This window comes from Lissotriton vulgaris, chromosome 7 (genome assembly GCF_964263255.1).
Source record: "Lissotriton vulgaris chromosome 7, aLisVul1.2, whole genome shotgun sequence".
Classification (NCBI taxonomy): domain Eukaryota; kingdom Metazoa; phylum Chordata; class Amphibia; order Caudata; family Salamandridae; genus Lissotriton; species Lissotriton vulgaris.
Window position 1 is genome coordinate 1208520371 of NC_141695.1, and position 12934 is coordinate 1208533304.

The following is a 12934-nucleotide window of genomic DNA, read 5'->3' on the forward strand; positions in this document are numbered from 1 at the left end:
CGTTTTATATTATTCCCACGAACCGTAGCATAAACCTTCCTCCCTTAACGTATCAGATCACTGAATTGCTATGGTGTACCATAACCTGAAATAATTCCTGTGAGAAGGGTACTCTATCTCTTGGCTGCCAAAGAGAGCTTTCTATCTAAGTCCTCATATAGGTGATAGGGTTGTGTAGAGAGTACCAGCAAATGAGGCAGAGGATTGAAAGAAGTCTGCTAGGTTGAAATCTAAATTAAGATTATAATTTTTAGTGAGTTTTGGATTTTCACAATATGAGACATGCCATAGTGCTAATTGACCCTTTATAAAAATCATGTTTTGGTAGTGTTGCATTTGGTTTTGAAATATTCAAGTTCTAAAAAAAGACTAACAGTGGACTTTTCCATCTGCAGATTATACTGAATGGCCAGCAGAGGCAGTGTTGCAGAGGAATATTTCTCTGCTTGCTGAGACGGAAAAAAAAAGAAAGCTCATTCCTCAGCCTTCTCCATGCCTCGATCAATATATATGGTAAGTCAAAATCTCAATTAATCATTTTGCCATTAATAAAAAGTTCATAGCATCTGATAGCTCTCTGTGCCTTTTAGTGGGGTCTTCCGCATAAATATAATCTTCCAAGACGGTAGCAATATGGATGATGCAATGGCCATCATGATAGTTTATCAAAGACTTTGTCTGCCTAAGTGTCTGAGAAAATCTTCTTTAGATACTTGTGCAGGCAATATGTCCTGTGAGTTAATTACCATCCTTCAGGCTGGAATGAGCTGTCTTAGGTTAGAGCAAATGACTTACATTCAGATGGAGGGAAGCTATTTAACCTGTTTCCCTGCTCTCTGTGAGTGGGACTCTGATACTCCAGATGGACTGCTATTTAGAAACTGTGTTCTTCTAACTCTAGTCCTCTTTGAATAGGAGCCCACTACTTTCAATGGCGCACTGTACTTCCCCCTACAACTCCTACTTGCTGTGCAGTCATATTCCCAGATAATTACCTGGTGTGTAATTGGTGACGTCTGGTCCTCCAGTGTAATCGTCACCCAGGGCGATTGGTCAAGTGGTGCCATTACATCACAAAGCTACAGCAGAATGTCATCTGACATGAGGGCTAATCAGTTGCTTCTTCTAACTCTAGCCCTCTTTAAATAGGAGCCCAATACTTTCAATGGCGCACTGTACTTCCCCCTTACACCTCCTACTTGCTGTGCAGTCATATTCACAGATAGTTACCTAGTTTGTAATTGCTGATGTCTGGTCCTCCGGTGTAATCGTCACCCAGGGCGATTGGTCAAGTGGTGCCATTACATCACAAAGCTACAGCAGGGTGTCATCTGACATGAGGGCCAATCAGTTGCCTAGTACGCAATAGGATACTTATATCACGGTATAGAAAATGGAGCAATGTGGACAGAATGCCCAGCTGAAGACTAAGGTGGTGAGATGAAAGGACCTAGGGCAATATTTGAGACTTATACATTTGTTTGAAGGAGTGGTTGATCTTACCATTCTGGAGTTCTCTATAGGTTAAGTGATAGGGATGCGCTAAAATGAAGATGTTAGAATCTGTTGTTTTTATTATTCCCACGAACCGTAGCATAAACCTTCCTCCCTTAACGTATCAGATCACTGAATTGCTATGGTGTACCATAACCTGAAATAATTCCTGTGAGAAGGGTACTCTATCTCTTGGCTGCCAAAGAGAGCTTTCTATCTAAGTCCTCATATAGGTGATAGGGTTGTGTAGAGAGTACCAGCAAATGAGGCAGAGGATTGAAAGAAGTCTGCTAGGTTGAAATCTAAATTAAGATTATAATTTTTAGTGAGTTTTGGATTTTCACAATATGAGACATGCCATAGTGCTAATTGACCCTTTATAAAAATCATGTTTTGGTAGTGTTGCATTTGGTTTTGAAATATTCAAGTTCTAAAAAAAGACTAACAGTGGACTTTTCCATCTGCAGATTATACTGAATGGCCAGCAGAGGCAGTGTTGCAGAGGAATATTTCTCTGCTTGCTGAGACGGAAAAAAAAAGAAAGCTCATTCCTCAGCCTTCTCCATGCCTCGATCAATATATATGGTAAGTCAAAATCTCAATTATTCATTTTGCCATTAATAAAAAGTTCATAGCATCTGATAGCTCTCTGTGCCTTTTAGTGGGGTCTTCCGCATAAATATAATCTTCCAAGACGGTAGCAATATGGATGATGCAATGGCCATCATGATAGTTTATCAAAGACTTTGTCTGCCTAAGTGTCTGAGAAAATCTTCTTTAGATACTTGTGCAGGCAATATGTCCTGTGAGTTAATTACCATCCTTCAGGCTGGAATGAGCTGTCTTAGGTTAGAGCAAATGACTTACATTCAGATGGAGGGAAGCTATTTAACCTGTTTCCCTGCTCTCTGTGAGTGGGACTCTGATACTCCAGATGGACTGCTATTTAGAAACTGTGTTCTTCGAACTCTAGTCCTCTTTGAATAGGAGCCCACTACTTTCAATGGCGCACTGTACTTCCCCCTACAACTCCTACTTGCTGTGCAGTCATATTCCCAGATAATTACCTGGTGTGTAATTGGTGACGTCTGGTCCTCCGGTGTAATCGTCACCCAGGGTGATTGGTCAAGTGGTGCCATTACATCACAAAGCTACAGCAGGGTGTCATCTGACATGAGGGCCAATCAGTTGCCTAGTACGCAATAGGATACTTATATCACGGTATAGAAAATGGAGCAATGTGGACAGAATGCCCAGCTGAAGACTAAGGTGGTGAGATGAAAGGACCTAGGGCAATATTTGAGACTTATACATTTGTTTGAAGGAGTGGTTGATCTTACCATTCTGGAGTTCTCTATAGGTTAAGTGATAGGGATGCGCTAAAATGAAGATGTTAGAATCTGTTGTTTTTATTATTCCCACGAACCGTAGCATAAACCTTCCTCCCTTAACGTATCAGATCACTGAATTGCTATGGTGTACCATAACCTGAAATAATTCCTGTGAGAAGGGTACTCTATCTCTTGGCTGCCAAAGAGAGCTTTCTATCTAAGTCCTCATATAGGTGATAGGGTTGTGTAGAGAGTACCAGCAAATGAGGCAGAGGATTGAAAGAAGTCTGCTAGGTTGAAATCTAAATTAAGATTATAATTTTTAGTGAGTTTTGGATTTTCACAATATGAGACATGCCATAGTGCTGATTGACCCTTTATAAAAATCATGTTTTGGTAGTGTTGCATTTGGTTTTGAAATATTCAAGTTCTAAAAAAAGACTAACAGTGGACTTTTCCATCTGCAGATTATACTGAATGGCCAGCAGAGGCAGTGTTGCAGAGGAATATTTCTCTGCTTGCTGAGACGGAAAAAAAAAGAAAGCTCATTCCTCAGCCTTCTCCATGCCTCGATCAATATATATGGTAAGTCAAAATCTCAATTAATCATTTTGCCATTAATAAAAAGTTCATAGCATCTGATAGCTCTCTGTGCCTTTTAGTGGGGTCTTCCGCATAAATATAATCTTCCAAGACGGTAGCAATATGGATGATGCAATGGCCATCATGATAGTTTATCAAAGACTTTGTCTGCCTAAGTGTCTGAGAAAATCTTCTTTAGATACTTGTGCAGGCAATATGTCCTGTGAGTTAATTACCATCCTTCAGGCTGGAATGAGCTGTCTTAGGTTAGAGCAAATGACTTACATTCAGATGGAGGGAAGCTATTTAACCTGTTTCCCTGCTCTCTGTGAGTGGGACTCTGATACTCCAGATGGACTGCTATTTAGAAACTGTGTTCTTCTAACTCTAGTCCTCTTTGAATAGGAGCCCACTACTTTCAATGGCGCACTGTACTTCCCCCTACAACTCCTACTTGCTGTGCAGTCATATTCCCAGATAATTACCTGGTGTGTAATTGGTGACGTCTGGTCCTCCAGTGTAATCGTCACCCAGGGCGATTGGTCAAGTGGTGCCATTACATCACAAAGCTACAGCAGAATGTCATCTGACATGAGGGCCAATCAGTTGCTTCTTCTAACTCTAGCCCTCTTTAAATAGGAGCCCAATACTTTCAATGGCGCACTGTACTTCCCCCTTACACCTCCTACTTGCTGTGCAGTCATATTCACAGATAGTTACCTAGTTTGTAATTGCTGATGTCTGGTCCTCCGGTGTAATCGTCACCCAGGGCGATTGGTCAAGTGGTGCCATTACATCACAAAGCTACAGCAGGGTGTCATCTGACATGAGGGCCAATCAGTTGCCTAGTACGCAATAGGATACTTATATCACGGTATAGAAAATGGAGCAATGTGGACAGAATGCCCAGCTGAAGACTAAGGTGGTGAGATGAAAGGACCTAGGGCAATATTTGAGACTTATACATTTGTTTGAAGGAGTGGTTGATCTTACCATTCTGGAGTTCTCTATAGGTTAAGTGATAGGGATGCGCTAAAATGAAGATGTTAGAATCTGTTGTTTTTATTATTCCCACGAACCGTAGCATAAACCTTCCTCCCTTAACGTATCAGATCACTGAATTGCTATGGTGTACCATAACCTGAAATAATTCCTGTGAGAAGGGTACTCTATCTCTTGGCTGCCAAAGAGAGCTTTCTATCTAAGTCCTCATATAGGTGATAGGGTTGTGTAGAGAGTACCAGCAAATGAGGCAGAGGATTGAAAGAAGTCTGCTAGGTTGAAATCTAAATTAAGATTATAATTTTTAGTGAGTTTTGGATTTTCACAATATGAGACATGCCATAGTGCTAATTGACCCTTTATAAAAATCATGTTTTGGTAGTGTTGCATTTGGTTTTGAAATATTCAAGTTCTAAAAAAAGACTAACAGTGGACTTTTCCATCTGCAGATTATACTGAATGGCCAGCAGAGGCAGTGTTGCAGAGGAATATTTCTCTGCTTGCTGAGACGGAAAAAAAAAGAAAGCTCATTCCTCAGCCTTCTCCATGCCTCGATCAATATATATGGTAAGTCAAAATCTCAATTAATCATTTTGCCATTAATAAAAAGTTCATAGCATCTGATAGCTCTCTGTGCCTTTTAGTGGGGTCTTCCGCATAAATATAATCTTCCAAGACGGTAGCAATATGGATGATGCAATGGCCATCATGATAGTTTATCAAAGACTTTGTCTGCCTAAGTGTCTGAGAAAATCTTCTTTAGATACTTGTGCAGGCAATATGTCCTGTGAGTTAATTACCATCCTTCAGGCTGGAATGAGCTGTCTTAGGTTAGAGCAAATGACTTACATTCAGATGGAGGGAAGCTATTTAACCTGTTTCCCTGCTCTCTGTGAGTGGGACTCTGATACTCCAGATGGACTGCTATTTAGAAACTGTGTTCTTCTAACTCTAGTCCTCTTTGAATAGGAGCCCACTACTTTCAATGGCGCACTGTACTTCCCCCTACAACTCCTACTTGCTGTGCAGTCATATTCCCAGATAATTACCTGGTGTGTAATTGGTGACGTCTGGTCCTCCAGTGTAATCGTCACCCAGGGCGATTGGTCAAGTGGTGCCATTACATCACAAAGCTACAGCAGAATGTCATCTGACATGAGGGCTAATCAGTTGCTTCTTCTAACTCTAGCCCTCTTTAAATAGGAGCCCAATACTTTCAATGGCGCACTGTACTTCCCCCTTACACCTCCTACTTGCTGTGCAGTCATATTCACAGATAGTTACCTAGTTTGTAATTGCTGATGTCTGGTCCTCCGGTGTAATCGTCACCCAGGGCGATTGGTCAAGTGGTGCCATTACATCACAAAGCTACAGCAGGGTGTCATCTGACATGAGGGCCAATCAGTTGCCTAGTACGCAATAGGATACTTATATCAAGGTATAGAAAATGGAGCAATGTGGACAGAATGCCCAGCTGAAGACTAAGGTGGTGAGATGAAAGGACCTAGGACAATATTTGAGACTTATACATTTGTTTGAAGGAGTGGTTGATCTTACCATTCTGGAGTTCTCTATAGGTTAAGTGATAGGGATGCGCTAAAATGAAGATGTTAGAATCTGTCGTTTTATATTATTCCCACGAACCGTAGCATAAACCTTCCTCCCTTAACGTATCAGATCACTGAATTGCTATGGTGTACCATAACCTGAAATAATTCCTGTGAGAAGGGTACTCTATCTCTTGGCTGCCAAAGAGAGCTTTCTATCTAAGTCCTCATATAGGTGATAGGGTTGTGTAGAGAGTACCAGCAAATGAGGCAGAGGATTGAAAGAAGTCTGCTAGGTTGAAATCTAAATTAAGATTATAATTTTTAGTGAGTTTTGGATTTTCACAATATGAGACATGCCATAGTGCTAATTGACCCTTTATAAAAATCATGTTTTGGTAGTGTTGCATTTGGTTTTGAAATATTCAAGTTCTAAAAAAAGACTAACAGTGGACTTTTCCATCTGCAGATTATACTGAATGGCCAGCAGAGGCAGTGTTGCAGAGGAATATTTCTCTGCTTGCTGAGACGGAAAAAAAAAGAAAGCTCATTCCTCAGCCTTCTCCATGCCTCGATCAATATATATGGTAAGTCAAAATCTCAATTAATCATTTTGCCATTAATAAAAAGTTCATAGCATCTGATAGCTCTCAGTGCCTTTTAGTGGGGTCTTCCGCATAAATATAATCTTCTAAGACGGTAGCAATATGGATGACGCAATGGCCATCATGATAGTTTATCAAAGACTTTGTCTGCCTAAGTGTCTGAGAAAATCTTCTTTAGATACTTGTGCAGGCAATATGTCCTGTGAGTTAATTACCATCCTTCAGGCTGGAATGAGCTGTCTTAGGTTAGAGCAAATGACTTACATTCAGATGGAGGGAAGCTATTTAACCTGTTTCCCTGCTCTCTGTGAGTGGGACTCTGATACTCCAGATGGACTGCTATTTAGAAACTGTGTTCTTCTAACTCTAGTCCTCTTTGAATAGGAGCCCACTACTTTCAATGGCGCACTGTACTTCCCCCTACAACTCCTACTTGCTGTGCAGTCATATTCCCAGATAATTACCTGGTGTGTAATTGGTGACGTCTGGTCCTCCAGTGTAATCGTCACCCAGGGCGATTGGTCAAGTGGTGCCATTACATCACAAAGCTACAGCAGAATGTCATCTGACATGAGGGCTAATCAGTTGCTTCTTCTAACTCTAGCCCTCTTTAAATAGGAGCCCAATACTTTCAATGGCGCACTGTACTTCCCCCTTACACCTCCTACTTGCTGTGCAGTCATATTCACAGATAGTTACCTAGTTTGTAATTGCTGATGTCTGGTCCTCCGGTGTAATCGTCACCCAGGGCGATTGGTCAAGTGGTGCCATTACATCACAAAGCTACAGCAGGGTGTCATCTGACATGAGGGCCAATCAGTTGCCTAGTACGCAATAGGATACTTATATCAAGGTATAGAAAATGGAGCAATGTGGACAGAATGCCCAGCTGAAGACTAAGGTGGTGAGATGAAAGGACCTAGGACAATATTTGAGACTTATACATTTGTTTGAAGGAGTGGTTGATCTTACCATTCTGGAGTTCTCTATAGGTTAAGTGATAGGGATGCGCTAAAATGAAGATGTTAGAATCTGTTGTTTTTATTATTCCCACGAACCGTAGCATAAACCTTCCTCCCTTAACGTATCAGATCACTGAATTGCTATGGTGTACCATAACCTGAAATAATTCCTGTGAGAAGGGTACTCTATCTCTTGGCTGCCAAAGAGAGCTTTCTATCTAAGTCCTCATATAGGTGATAGGGTTGTGTAGAGAGTACCAGCAAATGAGGCAGAGGATTGAAAGAAGTCTGCTAGGTTGAAATCTAAATTAAGATTATAATTTTTAGTGAGTTTTGGATTTTCACAATATGAGACATGCCATAGTGCTAATTGACCCTTTATAAAAATCATGTTTTGGTAGTGTTGCATTTGGTTTTGAAATATTCAAGTTCTAAAAAAAGACTAACAGTGGACTTTTCCATCTGCAGATTATACTGAATGGCCAGCAGAGGCAGTGTTGCAGAGGAATATTTCTCTGCTTGCTGAGACGGAAAAAAAAAGAAAGCTCATTCCTCAGCCTTCTCCATGCCTCGATCAATATATATGGTAAGTCAAAATCTCAATTATTCATTTTGCCATTAATAAAAAGTTCATAGCATCTGATAGCTCTCTGTGCCTTTTAGTGGGGTCTTCCGCATAAATATAATCTTCCAAGACGGTAGCAATATGGATGATGCAATGGCCATCATGATAGTTTATCAAAGACTTTGTCTGCCTAAGTGTCTGAGAAAATCTTCTTTAGATACTTGTGCAGGCAATATGTCCTGTGAGTTAATTACCATCCTTCAGGCTGGAATGAGCTGTCTTAGGTTAGAGCAAATGACTTACATTCAGATGGAGGGAAGCTATTTAACCTGTTTCCCTGCTCTCTGTGAGTGGGACTCTGATACTCCAGATGGACTGCTATTTAGAAACTGTGTTCTTCGAACTCTAGTCCTCTTTGAATAGGAGCCCACTACTTTCAATGGCGCACTGTACTTCCCCCTACAACTCCTACTTGCTGTGCAGTCATATTCCCAGATAATTACCTGGTGTGTAATTGGTGACGTCTGGTCCTCCGGTGTAATCGTCACCCAGGGTGATTGGTCAAGTGGTGCCATTACATCACAAAGCTACAGCAGGGTGTCATCTGACATGAGGGCCAATCAGTTGCCTAGTACGCAATAGGATACTTATATCACGGTATAGAAAATGGAGCAATGTGGACAGAATGCCCAGCTGAAGACTAAGGTGGTGAGATGAAAGGACCTAGGGCAATATTTGAGACTTATACATTTGTTTGAAGGAGTGGTTGATCTTACCATTCTGGAGTTCTCTATAGGTTAAGTGATAGGGATGCGCTAAAATGAAGATGTTAGAATCTGTTGTTTTTATTATTCCCACGAACCGTAGCATAAACCTTCCTCCCTTAACGTATCAGATCACTGAATTGCTATGGTGTACCATAACCTGAAATAATTCCTGTGAGAAGGGTACTCTATCTCTTGGCTGCCAAAGAGAGCTTTCTATCTAAGTCCTCATATAGGTGATAGGGTTGTGTAGAGAGTACCAGCAAATGAGGCAGAGGATTGAAAGAAGTCTGCTAGGTTGAAATCTAAATTAAGATTATAATTTTTAGTGAGTTTTGGATTTTCACAATATGAGACATGCCATAGTGCTGATTGACCCTTTATAAAAATCATGTTTTGGTAGTGTTGCATTTGGTTTTGAAATATTCAAGTTCTAAAAAAAGACTAACAGTGGACTTTTCCATCTGCAGATTATACTGAATGGCCAGCAGAGGCAGTGTTGCAGAGGAATATTTCTCTGCTTGCTGAGACGGAAAAAAAAAGAAAGCTCATTCCTCAGCCTTCTCCATGCCTCGATCAATATATATGGTAAGTCAAAATCTCAATTAATCATTTTGCCATTAATAAAAAGTTCATAGCATCTGATAGCTCTCTGTGCCTTTTAGTGGGGTCTTCCGCATAAATATAATCTTCCAAGACGGTAGCAATATGGATGATGCAATGGCCATCATGATAGTTTATCAAAGACTTTGTCTGCCTAAGTGTCTGAGAAAATCTTCTTTAGATACTTGTGCAGGCAATATGTCCTGTGAGTTAATTACCATCCTTCAGGCTGGAATGAGCTGTCTTAGGTTAGAGCAAATGACTTACATTCAGATGGAGGGAAGCTATTTAACCTGTTTCCCTGCTCTCTGTGAGTGGGACTCTGATACTCCAGATGGACTGCTATTTAGAAACTGTGTTCTTCTAACTCTAGTCCTCTTTGAATAGGAGCCCACTACTTTCAATGGCGCACTGTACTTCCCCCTACAACTCCTACTTGCTGTGCAGTCATATTCCCAGATAATTACCTGGTGTGTAATTGGTGACGTCTGGTCCTCCAGTGTAATCGTCACCCAGGGCGATTGGTCAAGTGGTGCCATTACATCACAAAGCTACAGCAGAATGTCATCTGACATGAGGGCCAATCAGTTGCTTCTTCTAACTCTAGCCCTCTTTAAATAATAGCCCAATACTTTCAATGGCGCACTGTACTTCCCCCTTACACCTCCTACTTGCTGTGCAGTCATATTCACAGATAGTTACCTAGTTTGTAATTGCTGATGTCTGGTCCTCCGGTGTAATCGTCACCCAGGGCGATTGGTCAAGTGGTGCCATTACATCACAAAGCTACAGCAGGGTGTCATCTGACATGAGGGCCAATCAGTTGCCTAGTACGCAATAGGATACTTATATCACGGTATAGAAAATGGAGCAATGTGGACAGAATGCCCAGCTGAAGACTAAGGTGGTGAGATGAAAGGACCTAGGGCAATATTTGAGACTTATACATTTGTTTGAAGGAGTGGTTGATCTTACCATTCTGGAGTTCTCTATAGGTTAAGTGATAGGGATGCGCTAAAATGAAGATGTTAGAATCTGTTGTTTTTATTATTCCCACGAACCGTAGCATAAACCTTCCTCCCTTAACGTATCAGATCACTGAATTGCTATGGTGTACCATAACCTGAAATAATTCCTGTGAGAAGGGTACTCTATCTCTTGGCTGCCAAAGAGAGCTTTCTATCTAAGTCCTCATATAGGTGATAGGGTTGTGTAGAGAGTACCAGCAAATGAGGCAGAGGATTGAAAGAAGTCTGCTAGGTTGAAATCTAAATTAAGATTATAATTTTTAGTGAGTTTTGGATTTTCACAATATGAGACATGCCATAGTGCTAATTGACCCTTTATAAAAATCATGTTTTGGTAGTGTTGCATTTGGTTTTGAAATATTCAAGTTCTAAAAAAAGACTAACAGTGGACTTTTCCATCTGCAGATTATACTGAATGGCCAGCAGAGGCAGTGTTGCAGAGGAATATTTCTCTGCTTGCTGAGACGGAAAAAAAAAGAAAGCTCATTCCTCAGCCTTCTCCATGCCTCGATCAATATATATGGTAAGTCAAAATCTCAATTATTCATTTTGCCATTAATAAAAAGTTCATAGCATCTGATAGCTCTCTGTGCCTTTCAGTGGGGTCTTCCGCATAAATATAATCTTCCAAGACGGTAGCAATATGGATGATGCAATGGCCATCATGATAGTTTATCAAAGACTTTGTCTGCCTAAGTGTCTGAGAAAATCTTCTTTAGATACTTGTGCAGGCAATATGTCCTGTGAGTTAATTACCATCCTTCAGGCTGGAATGAGCTGTCTTAGGTTAGAGCAAATGACTTACATTCAGATGGAGGGAAGCTATTTAACCTGTTTCCCTGCTCTCTGTGAGTGGGACTCTGATACTGCAGATGGACTGCTATTTAGAAACTGTGTTCTTCTAACTCTAGTCCTCTTTGAATAGGAGCCCACTACTTTCAATGGCGCACTGTACTTCCCCCTACAACTCCTACTTGCTGTGCAGTCATATTCCCAGATAATTACCTGGTGTGTAATTGGTGACGTCTGGTCCTCCGGTGTAATCGTCACCCAGGGCGATTGGTCAAGTGGTGCCATTACATCACGAAGCTACAGCAGAATGTCATCTGACATGAGGGCTAATCAGTTGCTTCTTCTAACTCTAGCCCTCTTTAAATAGGAGCCCAATACTTTCAATGGCGCACTGTACTTCCCCCTTACACCTCCTACTTGCTGTGCAGTCATATTCACAGATAGTTACCTAGTTTGTAATTGCTGATGTCTGGTCCTCCGGTGTAATCGTCACCCAGGGCGATTGGTCAAGTGGTGCCATTACATCACAAAGCTACAGCAGGGTGTCATCTGACATGAGGGCCAATCAGTTGCCTAGTACGCAATAGGATACTTATATCAAGGTATAGAAAATGGAGCAATGTGGACAGAATGCCCAGCTGAAGACTAAGGTGGTGAGATGAAAGGACCTAGGACAATATTTGAGACTTATACATTTGTTTGAAGGAGTGGTTGATCTTACCATTCTGGAGTTCTCTATAGGTTAAGTGATAGGGATGCGCTAAAATGAAGATGTTAGAATCTGTCGTTTTATATTATTCCCACGAACCGTAGCATAAACCTTCCTCCCTTAACGTATCAGATCACTGAATTGCTATGGTGTACCATAACCTGAAATAATTCCTGTGAGAAGGGTACTCTATCTCTTGGCTGCCAAAGAGAGCTTTCTATCTAAGTCCTCATATAGGTGATAGGGTTGTGTAGAGAGTACCAGCAAATGAGGCAGAGGATTGAAAGAAGTCTGCTAGGTTGAAATCTAAATTAAGATTATAATTTTTAGTGAGTTTTGGATTTTCACAATATGAGACATGCCATAGTGCTAATTGACCCTTTATAAAAATCATGTTTTGGTAGTGTTGCATTTGGTTTTGAAATATTCAAGTTCTAAAAAAAGACTAACAGTGGACTTTTCCATCTGCAGATTATACTGAATGGCCAGCAGAGGCAGTGTTGCAGAGGAATATTTCTCTGCTTGCTGAGACGGAAAAAAAAAGAAAGCTCATTCCTCAGCCTTCTCCATGCCTCGATCAATATATATGGTAAGTCAAAATCTCAATTAATCATTTTGCCATTAATAAAAAGTTCATAGCATCTGATAGCTCTCTGTGCCTTTTAGTTGGGTCTTCCGCATAAATATAATCTTCCAAGACGGTAGCAATATGGATGATGCAATGGCCATCATGATAGTTTATCAAAGACTTTGTCTGCCTAAGTGTCTGAGAAAATCTTCTTTAGATACTTGTGCAGGCAATATGTCCTGTGAGTTAATTACCATCCTTCAGGCTGGAATGAGCTGTCTTAGGTTAGAGCAAATGACTTACATTCAGATGGAGGGAAGCTATTTAACCTGTTTCCCTGCTCTCTGTGAGTGGGACTCTGATACTCCAGATGGACTGCTAT